Source organism: Pseudophryne corroboree, chromosome 5 (genome assembly GCF_028390025.1).
Source record: "Pseudophryne corroboree isolate aPseCor3 chromosome 5, aPseCor3.hap2, whole genome shotgun sequence".
Taxonomy (NCBI): domain Eukaryota; kingdom Metazoa; phylum Chordata; class Amphibia; order Anura; family Myobatrachidae; genus Pseudophryne; species Pseudophryne corroboree.
In genome coordinates this window covers 583,098,100-583,116,534 of record NC_086448.1, presented here as the reverse complement: position 1 = coordinate 583,116,534, position 18,435 = coordinate 583,098,100, and the positions used below count along the sequence as shown (strand labels likewise).

At 45.0% G+C, this 18,435-nt stretch overlaps 1 protein-coding gene across 7 annotated transcripts in view; it reads left to right on the top strand.

Annotated features, from left to right (window-relative positions):
- The window catches only part of C5H18orf63 (chromosome 5 C18orf63 homolog), a 506,655-nt gene that overhangs the window by 240,627 nt on the left and 247,593 nt on the right, over nt 1-18,435 (top strand). The window lies entirely within an intron of this gene.

The following is an 18,435-nucleotide window of genomic DNA, read 5'->3' as shown; positions in this document are numbered from 1 at the left end:
CATATTGAGAAAGAGACACAATACTTAAAACACTCTATGGATGACCTCATGAATAGAGATTCAGTTCCCATACCAGTGTCTCAGGCCCCTGGCCCAGCTCATGCAGGCTGATACTGATGACGATACGTCAGACACAGAAGAGGGTGAAGTGGATGCGAGTGGGGGAGATGCAGTCCTGTCACAAGGAATACAGGCCCTGATAGAAGCTATTAGGGATGCCCTGCACATTCCTGACAAGGTGGCGGAGGTAGAGGAGGAATCTTATTTTAATGTAAAAATAATGTAAAAAATAAATCAAATAAATTGAATGCCATGTTTGAGGAAACTTGGGCTAATCCTGACAAGAAATTTCAGATCCCTAAAAGGTTAAGTACAACCTTTCCCTTTCCTCTGTAGGATAGTAAAAATGGGAAAACCCGCCGATTGTGGACGCATCGGTATCTAGGTTGTCACGTAAGATCGTCTTACCTGTTCTTGGGGCAGCATCCTAAAAGGACACGGCTGACCACAAGATTGAGACCACTCTCAAATCCTTATACACTGCTGCTGGGGTGGCCCAGAGACCCACTATTGCTTGTGCATGGATCACTTGGGCCATTGCTAAATGGCCAGGTAATCTAATTGACGGGTTAGATTCCTTACCCAGGGGAGAGATAATTTTACTCCTACAGCAAATTCAGGACTCTGCTAACTTTATTGTGGAGGCCATAAAGGAAATTGGTTTGCTCAACGTACGCACCACTGCCATGGCAGTGTCAGCACACAGGGGCTTACGGCTACGCCAGTGGACTGTGGATGCAGATTCCAGGAAAGGCGTGGAAAGCCTACCATTCACATGGGAGGCCCTTTTTGGTGATGAACTGGATACGTGGATATCCAAGGCTACAGCGGGTAAGTCTACATACCTTCCCTCCGCAGCACCCCAGCTAGAAAAACCTACTCGTCTCCAACTCTGCAGTCCTTTCGGAAAGTGAAGTTTAATGGCAAACAAAAAAGGTTCTTCTACAGCCTTTAAAGGCAATAAAGGTAAACCCAGAAAACCAGCAGCTGCAGGTTCTCAGGAACAGACCTCCAATTCTGCTTCCTCTTAGCAATTCAGAAACTGGTACAAATGCAGGTCATTGTCCCAGTTCCACTTCAACTTCAAAACAAAGGTTATTATTCCAACCTGTTTGTGGTACCGAAACCAGACGGTTCGGTAAGGCCCATTTTAAACCTCAAGTCACTGAACCCCTACTTAAGGGTGTTCAAGTTCAAGATGGAGTCTCTGAGAGCGGTGATCTCAGGTCTGGAGGAGGGGGAATTTCTGGTGTCTCTGGACATCAAGGATGCGTACCTACATATCCCGATTTGGCCGCCTCATCAGACTTATCTACGGTTTGCACTACAGGACTGTCACTACCAGTTCCAGGCCCTACCATTTGGCCTCACCACGGCACTGAGGGTGTTCACCAAGGTAATGGCAGAGATGATGTTTCTCCGCAAGCAAGGAGTGAACATAATACCGTACCTGGACGATCTGCTGATAATAGCACTGGGGGTGATTCAGAGTTGTTCACTATTTTTTTCGTTCGCACAACATATTCGCACAATTGCGAATACGTTGCACAATAGCGAATATCCGTACCAAACGTATTTTTGCTATTTCGTACGCAGTAGTACACAAAGTAGGCATATGCCAAATGACATCGCACTAATGCGAACCCATCGCATTACCACAAACCTCATCGTAAAAATCCTAACTTCTCGTAGATTTACACATTCCTCGTAAAATTGCACACGCTTTTGCTAAAAAACGCACAGCAATGGGGGTTTTTTCTTTTAAGTTAAATAAGGCTCCACAAGCCTTCCTCAATTACGAATCCTATTAGTGTAATGAATGTTAATGGTCATGACCAATTAAGTCTTCAAAGAATACCTGAAGAACACTTTGTAGGCATAATTGGTCATCAACATTAAAAAAAAGTAAAATAAAATATAGATGTGGTAAATGTGGCTGATTTTTATGTTTAAATTATTTTGTGTAGAGGTGTAGTGTGTGAATAAATGTGTTAACATGTTTTTTAAAGCAATAAGCTCCTAACTATTTTGAGTTATATTTTTCGGTTTTAATTTTAAAATAACATTCTTAAGTTAGATGTCTGAAATGTTTAAGCTAACCAATTTCTGCTAGCCAATCTGCAGTTCCTATATTGCATAAATAAGCACAACGCCCACTTTACTTGAAACAAAAACATTTATTTTTTTATTTTTTTGGTAAATCTTATTTATTTATTTTTACATAGAAATTTGTAATTTTTTTAATGCAAATTTTTCCAGCATGTTAACATTTTGTATTAAATTTTGTAGTTGCTGGCGCATGCTGGCCAGAATTCCAGCAAAACTTGTGGGATCTCCAACCGCAACATCTGAAATTAAGAGCCAAAATAAACAAGACTAACTTCCTCACATTACCTATCATACAAACAAGGCTCAAAGCACACTTTAATGCAGGCATGTCCAAACTGCGGCCCTCCAGCTGTTTCGAAAATACATATACCAGCATGTCTTGACCCAGTTTTGCTGTCAGAGAATGCAAAAGCTGTGTCTGGCCATGCTGGGATGTGTAGTTTCTCGGGTAAGAATATATACTGGCGCCGGCTGAGTTTCAAATAATGAACGGATAAGCGTATTTGTAAAAAAAACAAATTGATAAATTTATTACAATATATACCAAAAAAGTTTAACCATATAAATGACTGTTAAAAAAGCTTCAGTACAGTGGACTTAAAAAGATTTGAGAGTCTCTCAAGTAGGCAAGTAGGACCACTTCTATCCCCATTAAACAAATAATACTTATTTCCGACTAGGGTTCATTCTTCCGAATAGTCCTCAATGCAATTAAATTGTGGATATTACCCAGTTTCTTAGTACAAAGTCCCCTTGGTTCTCCAATTGCAAACCGATATCCAGTAGCAACAGGGGTGTATGTCCAGGGTGTCCAGATGATAGCACTTAGGAGGATCCTGCGGGAGTGTGTGAGTCCAATTGTCAGATAAATGAGTGGCAGATGGAAGGGATGTCTGTGGTCATAGAATAAAGGCTCGACGTGTATCAGCGATACGCGTCGAGCCTTTATTCTATGACCACAGACATCCCTTCCATCAGCCACTCATTTATCTGACAACAATTGGACTCACACTCCCGCTGGATCCTCCTAAGTGCTATCATCTGGACACCCTGGACATACACCCCTGTTGCTACTGGATCTCGGTTTGCAATTGGAGAACCAAGGGGACTTTGTACTAAGAAACTGGGTAATATCCACAATTTAATTGCATTGAGGACTATCCGGAGGAATGAGCCCTAGTCGGAAATAAGTATTATTTGTTTAATGGGGATAGAAGTGGTCCTACTTGCCTACTTGAGAGACTCTCAAATCTTTTTAAGTCCACTGTACTGAAGCTTTTTTAACAGTCATTTATATGGTTAAACTTTTTTGGTATATACTGTAATAAATTTATGAATTTGGTTTTTTTTACAAATACGCTTATCCGTTCATTATTTGAAACTCAGTCGGCGCCAGTATATATTCTTACCCTAGATCCACTTTTTTTTAGGGACTAACCATCCCTATACCGGCAGCCGTTGACAGCGTACTCACCTCTGTAATTGTGTAGTTTCTCAACAGGTGGAGGGCCACAGTTTGGACAGGCCTGCTTTAATGGCCAAGTAATTACATCATGGATGTTTTAATGAGAAAACATTAGCAGAACAACACACAGGCCTGCTCAGCAAGGTTTTTTTTTTTAACAAAGTGTATGACACCATGGGGTACATACAGTAATATGGGAGTTATATTTTAGATGGAACGTTACCCATAGCAACCAATCAAATTCAACATATTATCTTGTAGAAGGTGCAAAATAAATGAAAAGTATGATCTGCTTGGTTGCTATGGGCAACATCCCAACTTAAATAGTAATACCATCTTAGTAAATGTAACCTCATGCAGGGATTCATTCACATCTGGAGTGAAGCAGTCTTTTATTTTTTGTGTTTGGCCCTGCATCATCACACTGCATATCCACATCTTCAGAAGGTCCACATATCCTAGTATGCCCACACTCCATGAAAGCCTGCCTTACTACATAAGGTCTAACAGCTTTCAAAATGTATAAATCCCAAATAGTAGGAGTGTAACTTTCTCAACACAAATCACTGTGTCCTTAGCCTGCCTAACAAAGTGAATCCTGCGACTTTAATGTGCAAATATTGGAATACCCAGGCACAATTGTAAAAGTTAAATCACAAAAAAAATACCACTCAGGTCTAAATGTTTTGCATATAATGTATCACATACAAACCCTGTTGTGCAGGCAAACCTGTCGACATAGTGATTGTCGACCCAGAGTGGGCATCCTCAACATTGCAGACGTAGCCACTGTACATACAATGTTCCTCACACAAATGTAAATGCATCATCCATACCATGATGAAGAAGACAAGCATTTAACCTTGACAAAAGATTGGCCACCGTACAACACTGCATTTATTAGAATGTGTCGTTAAATACTTTAAAAAAAAAAAATTTCAGTGTGTGTGAACTTACTCTCCTCTGCCACTTGCCCACCTCCCTCAAGTGGCTCCGGGGCCTCTGCTGCCCATTCTGATGGCGGCGAAGGTGGCTGGCTGGGGGATGTAGGCTGGATGGGTGATGTTGGCTGGATGGGGGATGGCGGCTGGATGGGGGAAGGAGGCAGGATGGGGGAAGGAGGGTCGATTTGGGAAAGAGGATGGAAGGGGGAGGACCTTACAGAGGGTGGTTGAGATTGATAGGGTGAGGGTGGTGGAGAAGTGGTTTGGGCCACAGAGGGGGAGTGGGCCGGAGAGGGGGATTGGGAAAGAGAGGGGGATTGGGAAAGAGAGGGGGTGTGGGAAAGAGAGGGGGATTGGGAAAGAGAGGGGGAGGGGCCGGAGAGGGGGAGGGGTCCACAGAAGTGGAGGTGTGTGGAGAAGGGGCTTGGGCTGGGACTAGAATTCTTCGCCTTGAAGCCACCGCTCGCCGTTGTGCTTGCCCTAGAATGACATATGTAATAATTAGGTTGTGGCTTTTAATGTTTACAAAACATCATGTAAAAAAAACATTGTTAGTTACCATGTTAAATACACATATAAAGTTATTTGGTAGAGTTGATAGCATGTGTACCAACTCAGTACAACAACATTAACAGTTTCACAAGCACTTTGCTACACACTCAGTACTGCAAACCATAAACACACACAATGTAGAAACTTGTGTAAGGTTTGTGCTACAATAATGTCATTACACAGTCTGCTAAATTTATAAGTATAGGTCCTCTTAGTGAAAATGTGATTTTTCTACAATTTAAAAGTGCTGCAAATAATCTCAGTGTAATATTCATATTTTATGTAATGTGTTCAACTTACTGCGTCTACGCCGTATGCGTATCTGTTGGCGCAGCTCCGCCAACAGCTCCGGCGTGCGACGGCGGAGGTCGCTCCACCGCCTTTCCAATTGAATTATGCTGCGGTGAGTCCGGGTGTTCCTGCACAGTATGCGTCAGACCTCCACGTAGGCCTCGCGCTTAACCCTATTAGGGATAACGGGCCCTGCGCGGCCTACGTGGCGGTCCATGACGGCTATAAGCACGCGCAGCTCCCGGCGTGAGAAGGCAGCTGCGCGCATGGTGCCAATGGCGTTTTCCATACATGGGCATATATTTATAGTGTGTGTGGTGCATTTTAATTAGTTGAAATGGGATGGTGTCATCTGTATTAAACTTTATTGATATGTGTACATTAATGTGCAGGACAGTGTGTACATTTTGCATCAGCGGAAATTCGCACCTGTGAAAATTTTAATAAAATATTTTTTTTAAATATAAAACAAATAAACACATTCACACACAAACTCACTCACAATCACAGTCACACACTCACATACACACACACTTCTTGCTGCAAATTTGGTGTCCACATACAGGATTAGAAATTACTAGCATTGTAGATTTGTTGGATAAAAGATAAATTTAAAAACAAACTATGTTTAGAAATATGTCTCTAGACAGTTATATATATATACATACACACACATATACCTGTTTTTTTGTTTTGTAATCATAAACATATACGTCTCTCTTATATATATATATATATATATATATATATATATATTACAAATTTTATATATATATATATATATATATATATATGTTTATTTTATAACAAACATATATATATATTTTTTTATTATTTTTTTTTTACTTTAAAAAAAACAACAAATATATATATATATATATATATATATATAGATAGAGAGAGTGAGAGTGAGAGAAAGAGAGAACACAAAAAGGAACAACAATTTAAAAAAATATTATTAAAAATTTAACAATCTGTTTACTCACCACATTTTGCGGGAACAATCAGCTACACAAAGTCATAAAGTTTTTGACATTTAGGATCATATGTTGTGTCATTTGTAATGTAAACAGATGCACAAGGCAAACAAAATAAAAATTAAAAATATGGTCATTAACACAATTAACCAAAATAGAATTAATTATAAATTAGCAAAAAATAAAAACATTGTCAACAACAATATTAGACAAAAATACATAAGGAGAACATTACAGATTAATTTATTAATCAAACAATAATATAGACTCACAAAACAAAACCAACACACTATGAACTTTACCAAGCTACCTAAATGACATCAGTCCAAAATTAATAAACAAATACAGCGAGTTTTTGTAAACAAAACTAAAGAAAGTTAACAAAAAAATACCTGAAATAATCCCGGACAATTCTTGCCCTTACTGCATTCCCCCGCCGGGACACACTCCCCCCACCGAATGTCTGGCCAACCCCTGGCTTCTCATCCGGCAATTCCTCCGTTTGGGGAAGCTCTACGCGACTCCTTACAGCGATGTTATGTAGGATAGCGCACAGGACCACAATTTTACTTACCATCTCCGGCGAATACATGATGTCGCCACCAGTGCGGTGGAGCACACGAAAACGCCCTTTAAGAACACCAATCGTGCGCTCCACCAGCTGTCTAGTGGCAGTAAGCGCAGAGTTAAATACCGTCTGTGGTCCTGGCCTGGGTTTACTCTAAGGAGTCATGAGCCAGGGGGTGCAAGGATATCCACGGTCTCCTGTTTGATAAGATGAAAATAGAAAAAGTGAAGAAAAAAAAAGTAAACATAATGTAATACCAAAAATATGACTGTTCAAATCCTAAAAAATACAAAACTCAACCAATAGCCACATGTCTTGGCCTTCCATCATTCTTAATCTCTGCCATATCCCTGATTGTCTAATGACATGTGCATCATGGGAGTTCCCAGGGAACTTAACTTTCATGGACAGGATCTGGAGGGATGGCCCACAAACAACCATTACATTCAGACAATGAAACAGTTTCCTGTTTCTATAAATTTCTTCATTATGTCTTGGTGCAACAATAGCTACATGTGTTCCATCCACAACCCCAATAACGTGTGGGAAGCGACTACCACCTTCCTGAAATTGCCGCTTCACCACAGCCAGGGCACCAACATTCAAAGGCATTGTGATGAATTGTTTTACTCGCTTTAGGAAAGCATGGCTGACACGCCGCAGGACCTTACTGAACTGGCCCTGCGACATGCCAACCAGATCTCCTACCACATGCTGATACGAACCAGTGGCCACAAAATGTAACACAGCAAGGAATTGTGTCAATGCTGGTATTGCTGTAGGATACCTAATGGATTGTTCTAGATCACTCTCTATTATGGAGAGAGAGTGTCTAGGATTAGATGAGGTGGCAGTCTGTATCTGCGCAACACTACATCATCAGGCATCCCAAAAAGGAGGACACGGGTATGGAAAATTGGTGGCCTACTGTATGTCCATCTTTGTATGTGATGCTCATTTGTAGCCATGTTGTGTTTCTGATTTCATTTATTTTTTGAAGTCAAAAAATATTGTTTACAAAATTGTTTGTGTGTTTTATTAAAGGTTATGCACTATGGAAAACTGTGCCCTGTAAACTTTAACATGGCATATAGACATTTGTGGAACAAGGGAACAATCAGAATATTCATACAAACATTGCATATTATAATTTAAAACATGTATGCCTTGCACAACACTTAACTGGGCATATAGATTTAAAAAAAATATAGGACCTTGGTTTACTAGGGGCAACATGGCATAGTATTAGATATGGACACATATTCCCACCAAATTAAATAAAAAATGTATTAAGTAACATTAAGTGTAGGCTGCATTATGTTGTTCATGTTATTTGGTATGTACAAAGGAATATGTCTATGTCGAGAACATTTAACTGATGTAGTTTATAAGTTGGTTTATTCACACTTGATTACATTTGATAGTATTAAACAAATAATTAAAGCAACTTCCGGTTCCGGCGTTGCATGGAGTGACACGCAGCTCGTGTAGCTCCGGTGCCTGCCGCCACTAACAGCCTCATACCGCCCGTTCTAGGCGTCCATTGAGCGGCTTGCCATACCCGCTCACCCCCTGCAGCTTCGGCCACCCTGTATGGACCGTTTCCTGGCCCCCGTGATGCAGGGAAAGAACTCCCGTGCCAGGTCTGAGGTCTGCGGCTCAGCTTCTAAAATGGCCGCCGCGGCCTCCATGGGCGCCGGAGCCCGCTCAGCGGCTGCTCCTGCAGCCCTTCCCCCCTCCAGCTCTCCTGCCCTGGTGGGCTCCACGGCTGCGGGCCCACCGCCCTTAGATGTACCCAGGCACCCGTTATCCTATGCTGATATTGTCAGGGCGGTAAAAGAAACAGTCCAGCCTTTATTCCAGGAACAAACACAGTTGCATGCTGCTGCATTACAGCAGGCTGTCCTGGATATCAAAAGCCAATACAAACAGCTGTCTAAACGTGTCCTACAAGTGGAACATACTGCTGGTGAGAATTTCCAACAAATCATTGAACTTTATGATATCTCTGCTAAACTGCAGAAATCTGAAAACCTGGTTTGGGCAAAGATCGACGACCTGGAAAATAGGTTGGGTCGCAATAACCTTCGACTTATCGGACTTCCAGAGTCGGTTAAGGGACAGGCTCTTTATCATTTCCTCTGACATACTCTTCCTGATCTTCTTGGAATACCAGATGCTTGCTCGGGCCTAGTGGTGGAACGTGCACATAGAACGGGCCCCACCCGCCCCTCCTCCACTTCAACACGACCGCGTGCTGTATTGTTCCGGTGTCTCAACTTTCTCCATAAAGAGGCTCTTTGGTCGGCTTCTCGTCGTGTACGGGATCTTGTTTGGGAAGATGCCAAATTGTTACTCTTCCAGGATTTTTCTCTGGAGCTCACCAGACTACGCAAGGCATTCTCACCTGTATGCTCTAAATTGGTCCAGGAGGGCCGAAAGTTTGCACTGCTCTACCCTGCGCGCCTGAGGATCTTTGATGGCACATCCTTTAAGGACTTTCATACCCCGGAGGATGCTGCTGCTTATCTTTCAGAAGCCGCCACCTCTGACCCATCGATGAAATAGCTGTGCTCTCCTGAATCTGACATTGAACTCTCCTCTCCCCTGGTTGCTCTGTTGCCGCATATTTTTCTTTCCCTAACCTTGTGGACTATGTGATCGTCTCTTGGTTTATTTGGACTTGCTCACCACACCCACGCTGGTCCTATAGGTGATGTATATGTACCTCTGGAGTAACATAAGTGCATTCTCTGTTATGCATTCCCAGGTGTACATGTTTGTTCTTGTGAAGTTATATGTCCATACTACCTGTTTTGGGTTCAACCTCCACCTGTTTGATATTATCTGGGCCCTCACCTCCATGCCCTCATCTCCCCCTCCCTTCTCCTCCCATCCCCGCCCCCTCCCCTATGCTGCTCGATATAGTGGTATTGGCTAGGAGCAATGTCCTCCTCGCTGTATACGGTTACTACCCCAGTGGACTTACCGTGAAGTCACATTCTCATTGTTATTGCAGGACCCCCCCCGGTAGGTCTTGTTTCTTTTTCTCATTTCTATGTCTATATTGTCTTTTTGTCTACCCCTTCCCTCCCTCCCTCCTGTGTCTTTCTCTCCTCTCCATTACCTGTGGGATTGTAGTATGTTTTCATTTGTGATTGCCCCCATTCATATGTCTTATGTCTGCCATTAAAGTGGGTACGTGGAACGTGGGGGGTATTCACTCTCCCATCAAACGGAAGAAAATACTGCTTTATTTAAATAAAATGCATATGGATCTCATGTTTTTGCAGGAAACGCACCTTCTTTCCCCGGAGGCCCAAAAGCTGGGTGTCCTCGGTTGGCAGGTGCTTTCTGATGCTCCCTACTCCGCTAAGGCGAGGGGTGTACTTATCCTTGCTAAACGCAACCTGCATATAGAGGTTCTCACCTCTTTGTGTGATCCTGCTGGTAGATTCCTGAGATTTTACTTCATAACACCAAATATGTTTTATGTACTGTTTATGCCCCAAATTCTTATTCGAAGGTATTTTTCAAGAGTCTCATTACTAAATTATGCCCATTTATGTCTCTCCCAATGATTGTGGGCGGAGACTTCAATGTTGTGGTCTCCGCTTATATTGACTCGAATTCCTCCGCTCGTGCACGCCCTCCCCCTGCTCTAGGAGTCCCCTTCTTTGCTCAGCAATTACATTTGACTGACGCTTGGAGATTCCTTCACCCTACTGATAGGGAGTACTCGTGTCTCTCGGCTGCCCATGGCACCTTGTCCAGAATTGATTTTTTATTGCTGTCGGATTCCCTGATCCCTCAAAGTAGTGAGGCTCAGATGGAAACGATATCCCTCTCTGATCATGTCTTGGTCTGGGTTAGCTTAACTACTTCACTAGATCGCGGCTCTTTTAAGTGTTGGCGTTTCCAGACTTCCTTCACCTCCTCATTGCAGTTTCGAAATAGGTTGGAGGCGTTTTTGGAGGAGTTCAGACTGGATAATGCAAGCACTTTTGAGACTAATCCTTTACTGTTTTGGCAGACCGCCAAGGCGGTTCTCCGTGGTAGGCTTGTGGAATATGTTTCCTCAAGAAAGAAGCAGTTTCTTTCTGAATGTAAAACATCTCAGCGATGCTTAACGGATGCTTACCAACAATTTAAACAGTACCCCTCCCCTGCCTCAAAGAAAACATACTTAGAATGTAAATCCCAATTTAACACTGTAATAGCACTAATGGGAGATCGCCATACCTTTCACAAAAACCACTGTTTTTACAGATTTGGCAATAAAACAGGCCGTCTCCTTTCTAATCTTCTGCGGGGATCTGTGCCTTCCTCAGTGATCCGGTCGCTTAAACGCGGTGATGGCTCGTTGGCTACTAAGTCTGTAGACATGGCGCAACTCCTCTCAGAATTTTACACAGACATTTATGCCCATTCTCCTGTTGATGTCCCCACTACAACTTCTTTCTGGCATTCTGTCTCCCTCCCCCAAATCCCGCCTTCGGTTGCTGAGGGCTCCTGCTCCCCAATTACTGCTCGGGAGGTGGAGGCTGCTATCAAACATTTAAAACCCTTAAAAGCCCCTGGACCTGATGGGTTCTCTGGTGAATTCTATAAAATGCTCCAGCCTAAACTGCTGGATATTTTGGTTCTGGTGTTTAATGCAATCCTAACCTCTCACTCCCTCCCTTTATACTTTAATGATGCTCTGATCCGTCTTCTTCCCAAGCCCAGGAGAGATCCCCATCTCCCCGGCTCCTACCATCCCATATATCTCCTCAATGTTGACTATAAACTTTTTACAAAAATTATTGCTGACAGATTAAAGGGAGTGCTTCCCTCAATTATTCACCCGGATCAAACCGGTTTCATCTCGATTAGGCATTCCACTAATAATATTCGTAAAGTTCTTGCAGCGGCTAGCTGGTTGTATTCCAGCGGAGACCCGGACCTTCAATACGTGTTTTCATTGGATGCGGAGAAGGCGTTTGACCTGGTTACTTGGGGGTTACCTGCATACCACGCTGGAGAGGTTTGGGTTTCCGCTGGAACTGATCGGCATGCTCCGAAATGTATATTCTCCCTCCTCTTTCCGTATTATGTGTAATGGCTACTTATCTGCACCCATTCCCCTTCACGGGGGCACCAGACAGGGCTGCCCCCTCTCCCCACTTTTATTTGCCATCGCCATAGAACCCCTGGCTATTAAGTTGCGCCACCTTCCCGGATACTCTGGAGTTCTGGTCCGTGACCATGAGCTTCGTGTGAGTTTATTCGCGGATGATATGCTCTTCTTTATTTCAAATCCTGAAACTTCTATCCCACCAATTATGCAAGTCATTACTGAGTTTGGTACCTTTGCAGGGTATCGTGTTAATGCTTCCAAGTCTGAACTCTTCCCCCTCACTCCGGCTGCTTGAACGCGCACCTCCTCACCTGTCCTTGCTCAATTCCAGATGAATACTACAAAACTGTTATGAGCCACGGCTGTGGCTCATTCCTGTTTTGCATGTCAGTTAGGTATTTTATGTTTATAAGTTGTTTCGCAGGCCAGGATTTTCCGTTGCTCTGTTTAAGAGTACTCTTGGTTGCTGCCGCTGGTGAGTCTGTGTAATTGCAGCTTGTTCCCATGTGTTCTGCCTCACCTGGCTGCTAATTGCATCTTGTCAGTTTGGAGTCATGCAACAGGTCAGCTGCATGAGATTATTAATTAGGCCTCTCTGTTATATGCTGGCTCAGTGCTATTCACAGACGCTGGTGATATTTCTAGGTTTCCAGTCTGCTTGAGTTCTGAGCTTGGTTCCTGCTAGTTCCTGAGCTCCTGCGTAGCAGTGTCAGTCGAACTGCTTCCTGTGTCGATTCCTGTGTCAGTCCCTGTGTCGATTCCTGTGTCTGATCCCGTGTCCTGCCGTGAGGCGTTCCTGTCCTGAGGTCCAGTGGCTTTGCCTGTGCCTGGTCAAGTTTCTGGCTTCTTGGTGTCCACCGGTCTGTCGTTTGGGATTCTGCCGGTCCTTCAGTTCTGAGAGTCTGTGTCAGCAGCATTTGGAGTTCCTGTCCGTTTGCCAGTATTCGTACCGGTTCCGTGAGAAGCGGCTCTGCCGCGTCCGTCGGCCTAGGCCGCTGTATTCCGTTATTATTTCTGTCACTGGTGTTTTGCAGAGGGTTCTGCTTATGCTGTCACCGCCGGGACACAAAAGTATTGTGTCGGCGTGTGGTCAGCATTTCCTTTGTTGTTATTTTCCTTTGGCGGCAAGCCGCACATACATTTAGTTTTAGGCTAGTTAGTAGCCCCTGGCTTTGTTTGTTTCAGTAAGAGGGCCCCTTGTTATCACCCTGTCTCGGTACACTCTTTGTCTCTCATTAAGACCTGAGGGGGCATCGAAGTTGGGCAGACGTAATCCGCCCTTCAAACGCGGCTGCCATGGGCTCAAGCAACCATAGTCTCGCAAGAGTGTACTGACAGCACGGGCGAGACCACGGAGATAGGGCGCCAGGGGCTATTCCCTTTCCATTCCCCTTTCCCAGCGTTACGTCCTGGTACTCTGGACTCACTTCATAACATCTCCCTTGTTCTGAGCACCAGGAACCTAACATTATCACCAGCCATACCACAAAAAAGAAATAAAAACTTTTTCTTTTTTGGCCCAGTCCAGTGTCTAGTCAAGAATCCAGTCCTGTCTAGAATTCAGTTTGCAGAATCCAATCCGGTGTTTAGAATCCAGTCTTGTCTAGAATTCAGTGTGCAGAATCCAATCCGGTGTTTAGGATCCAGTCCGGTGTTTAAAAAAAAAAAAAAAAAAAAACAGTCTTGTTTTGTTTAGCAAAAATTTAGTCCTGCCTTGTCTAGTCCTGCCTTGTCTAGTCTTGCCTTGTCTAGTCTTGTCTTGTCTAGTTTTAAATCCTCCTATGTCTACTATGCAAGCCCTGCAGGCATCTCTCTCAGCCCTGAACTCTGCTTTCAGTGCTTTGAGACCAGAGCGACTAGAAGTTTTGCAGCAATCCTTAAAGCAACTGCAAAACCTTCTGACTAAGATCTTGCTCATCTTGCAAGAAGTCGTTGAGAGTACATCTATCTCTAAAGAGACTCTTGTTCACAGTATGGTGACAAGAGAATCCTCTGGTTTAATTGAAGAGAAAAGGTTTAAAAGTTTTCTGCGGCCCAGGCTCTCAGAAGAGGAGCGTCTGCGTCGCAGAAACTTAAACTTATGCCTATATTGTGGGGGTTTAGGCCACTATCTGCAGACCTGTGAGTTGCGCAAGCCAAAGTGTGGTGACAAGTCTTGCCCTCTGGCCAAGTTGAGTCAGGATACAAGACCTACTCCTGTCTCTACTGTGACAGAGGTACTTGTCACACAACCCACACTAAAAAGCTCTCTGTCCTATAATTGGGGTCCTTGGGCAAGGGAGCCCCATTATAGATTCAGGAATCAAAAGAGAATGTTTCTCTCCTCTCTTGAGGTTCCTGTTGAAGCAGCGTTGCAAGCCCCTGGAGTGGTGCCCGATGCCCAGGTTCCTGGAGTGGTGCCCGATGCCCAGGTTCCTGGAGTGGTGCCTGATGCCCAGGTTCCTGGAGTGCTGCCTGATGCCCATGGTCCTGGAGTGCTGCCCGTTGCCCAGGGTCCTGGAGTGGTGCCCGTTGCCCAGGGTCCTGGAGTGGTGCCCGTTGCCCAGGGTCCTGGAGTGGTGCCCGTTGCCCAGGGTATTGGAGAGGTGCCCGATGCTCAGGATCTTGGTGCGGTACCCAATGCCCAGAGTGCTGGAGCGGTGCCCGATGCCCAGAGTACTGGAGCGGTGCCCGATGCCCAGAGTGCTGGAGCAGTGCCCGATGCCCAGAGTGCTGGAACGGTACCCGATGCTGTAGCTTATAGAGGGACATCAAATATTATAGCTCAGGTTTCCATACCAGAAGGGGTCTCAGAAGCTGTTACCCCAGGTAGGGACTTGAAGAGCGCAACCCCAGAAAGGGTATCTAAAACCATAGTTCTAGAAGGGAACTCGAGAAGCAAAACCCCAGAAGGGATATTTGAAGTAATATCCCCAAGTGGGGTCTCGAGAGACGCAGCCTCTAAGAAGGGTCTAGAGGTCGCTTTCCCAGGAAAGAACTTAAGAGGCGTAGCATTAGTGGAGGTGCTGAAGGTTATAGCTTCAGCAAAAGTCCCGGAAGTCATAGTCCCGGGAGAAGTTTCGATAATTATCGACTCAGAGAGGGAGGCCGATGGCTCGGTCCCAGTGGGGGAGGCCGACGGCTCGGTCCCAGTAAAAGAATCCGAGGTGCTGACCCCAGCGGAGTTCCCGGAGGCCACTGCCCCAGCGGGGTTCCCGGAGGCCACTGCCCCAGCGGGGTTCCCAGAGGCCACTGCCCCAGCGGGGTTCCCGGAGGCCACTGCCCCGGGTGGGGTTCAGAAAGTCACTGCCCCGGGTGGGGTTCAGAAAGTCACTGCCCCGGGTGGGGTTCAGAGAGTCTCAGCCTCGAGTAAGGTCAATAGTGACCAGGTCCTAGCAAAGCACTCCAGTCAGTCAGATGGGAAGGAAACAGATCCTGACTCTGATATCTCACCATCCATAATCTTTGATGGGGACTTAGCCCAATTTCTGGCGCTTTACAAACACTATTACATTATTATGTTGTCTAGACCATTTCTGGGCATCACTTCAGAGAACCTTGTGCTTTATCTGATTTATTATTTTAGAGGAGAGCCTTTTGAGTGGGCGACCAGCCTAATGAAAGCTGAAGATCCCATTCTTCAGGATCCCCCAGCATTCAGTGATGCAATTATTAAAAGATATGGTTCCAAAGAAATTGGTTCAGGTTCCTCTAAGTCACCCGTCTTGTCTGCTGAGAGTCCACCAAATACTGTAAACTCGGCACAAGAGTCCCAGCCCGTTGTTTTGACTGCAGGATGTGCTTTTCTGACTTCTTCTTCTTCTAATAATAATAGTACTTTGCCAGAAAGTTCAGCTCCCAAGGGTAAGAAACCTGTCTCTGATTTGAACGCAGCCTTGCTGGGTGGTACCATCAGTTCAGACAATGTTTGGGGAATTACCTTGGTCAGACCTAAAGAGCTTTGTAAAAAGAAGAAGAAAAAGAAATAATTTTTGACTCTTGCCTTGATATAAAAAAAAAAAAAAAGATTTTTTTTCCTTATCTTGTGTCCAGTGGCCACCGTCAGGGGGAGGGCACTGTTACAAGCTGTGGTTGCAGCTTGTTTCTGTTTTCGTGTCTGTTAGACCAGTGTGTCGGGTTTTTTTTTGTATCCCTTGTTTTGGATAGTCTGTATTTTGGGGTCCTTTGACCCCTCCTCAAGGGGGGGGGGGTGCTGTTATGAGCCACGGCTGTGGCTCATTCCTGTTTTGCATGTCAGTTAGGTATTTTATGTTTATAAGTTGTTTCGCAGGCCAGGATTTCCCGTTGCTCTGTTTAAGAGTACTCTTGGTTGCTGCCGCTGGTGAGTCTGTGTAATTGCAGCTTGTTCCCATGTGTTCTGCCTCACCTGGCTGCTAATTGCATCTTGTCAGTTTGGAGTCATGCAACAGGGCAGCTGCATGAGATTATTAATTAGGCCTCTCTGTTATATGCTGGCTCAGTGCTATTCACAGACGCTGGTGATATTTCTAGGTTTCCAGTCTGCTTGAGTCCTGAGCTTGGTTCCTGCTAGTTCCTGAGCTCCTGTGTAGCAGTGTCAGCCGAACTGCTTCCTGTGTCGATTCCTGTGTCAGTCCCTGTGTCGATTCCTGTGTCTGATCCCGTGTCCTGCCGTGAGGCGTTCCTGTCCTGATGTCCAGTGGCTTTGCCTGTGCCTGGTCAAGTTTCTGGCTTCTTGGAGTCCACCGGTCTGTCGTTTGGGATTCTGCCGGTCCTCCAGTTCTGAGAGTCTGTGTCAGCAGCATTTGGAGTTCCTGTCCGTTTGCCAGTATTCGTACCGGTTCCGTGAGTAGCGGCTCTGCCGCGTCCGTCGGCCTAGGCCGCTGTATTCCGTTATTATTTCTGTCACTGGTATTTTGCAGAGGGTTCTGCTTATGCTGTCACCGCCGGGACACAAAAGTATTGTGTCGGCGTGTGGTCAGCATTTCCTTTGTTGTTCTTTTCCTTTAGCGGCAAGCCGCACATACATTTAGTTTTAGGCTAGTTAGTAGCCTCTGGCTTTGGTTGTTTCAGTAAGAGGGCCCCTTGTTATCACCCTGTCTCGGTACACTCTTTGTCTCTCATTAAGACCTGAGGGGGCATCGAAGTTGGGCAGACGTAATCCGCCCTTCAAACGCGGCTGCCATGGGCTCAAGCAACCATAGTCTCGCAAGAGTGTACTGACAGCACGGGCGAGACAACGGAGATAGGGCGCCAGGGGCTATTCCCTTTCCATTCCCCTTTCCCAGCGTTACGTCCTGGTGCTCTGGACTCACTTCATAACATCTCCCTTGTTCTGAGCACCAGGAACCTAACAGAAACTTAAATATTTGGGTATATATTTTCCAGTGAATATCTCAGATTTATATTCAGCCAACTATACAGAGGTTTTTAACAGGGTGTCACAGTTGCTGTCCACCTGTTCCTCTCTACCTGTCTCTTTATTAGGGAGAGTAGCCATCCTGAAGAGCATTGTGCTCCCTAAAATCTCTTATCTCCTCCAGATGACCCCTATCCAGCCCCCTAGCAAAGATTTATTGTTATATGATAAACTGTTTTCTAAATTCCTTTGGAACCATGAGATCTCGGATCTCCCTTCCTAAGCTTAAGCTCCCTCGCGCTAAGGGTGGTCTGGCTGTCCCTGACCTCTTAGCATTCTTCCGGGCTGTGAATTTTAGATATATCTCAGATTGGCTATTAGGCACCTCCTCATATGTTAATTATGATGTAGAGCAAGATCTTGTGTATCCCTACGATCTCAGAGCGCTGCTACACACCCCAAAACCCATCCTCCCATCTCTGGCGCGTTCTAATATTCTTTTTTGGGATACTTACCGCTCTTGGGGAGCCATCAACAAAGCTCTACACCGAAACCCAGAATATTCCCCTATTATTCCTTTCTGCGGAAACCCCTGTTTCACTCCACCTTTTGACAACACCAGATTCATTGCGTGGAAGTCTAGGGGCATTGCCCTTATTCGTGACGTATTTGACCCGGGTGGACTTCTGCTGTCATTCGCGGAATTAGCCGAGAGACATGGTGTGCCCGCATCTGATTTCTTTATGTTTCTCCAGGTTTCGTCATTTTGTACAATCTCTCCCCATCCCTCCTGTGCACGAGCGGAGGATAGACCCTCTGTCCCACTTATTGGTCACGTTACCGACTCTTTCATACAAAGTCAGCTGGTTGTACCAGGATATGTTACCTAGCAAGCCTGATGTTCTCTGGCCCCCTATGTTATCTAAATGGTCAAGTGAGTGGTCCTTGGATCCGGAGGTGAGCTGCTTCCTTTACCCCCTCCCCTCTATCCTGAAAGCCCTGCATTCTGCTCAGCTTCAGGAAATCCACTTTA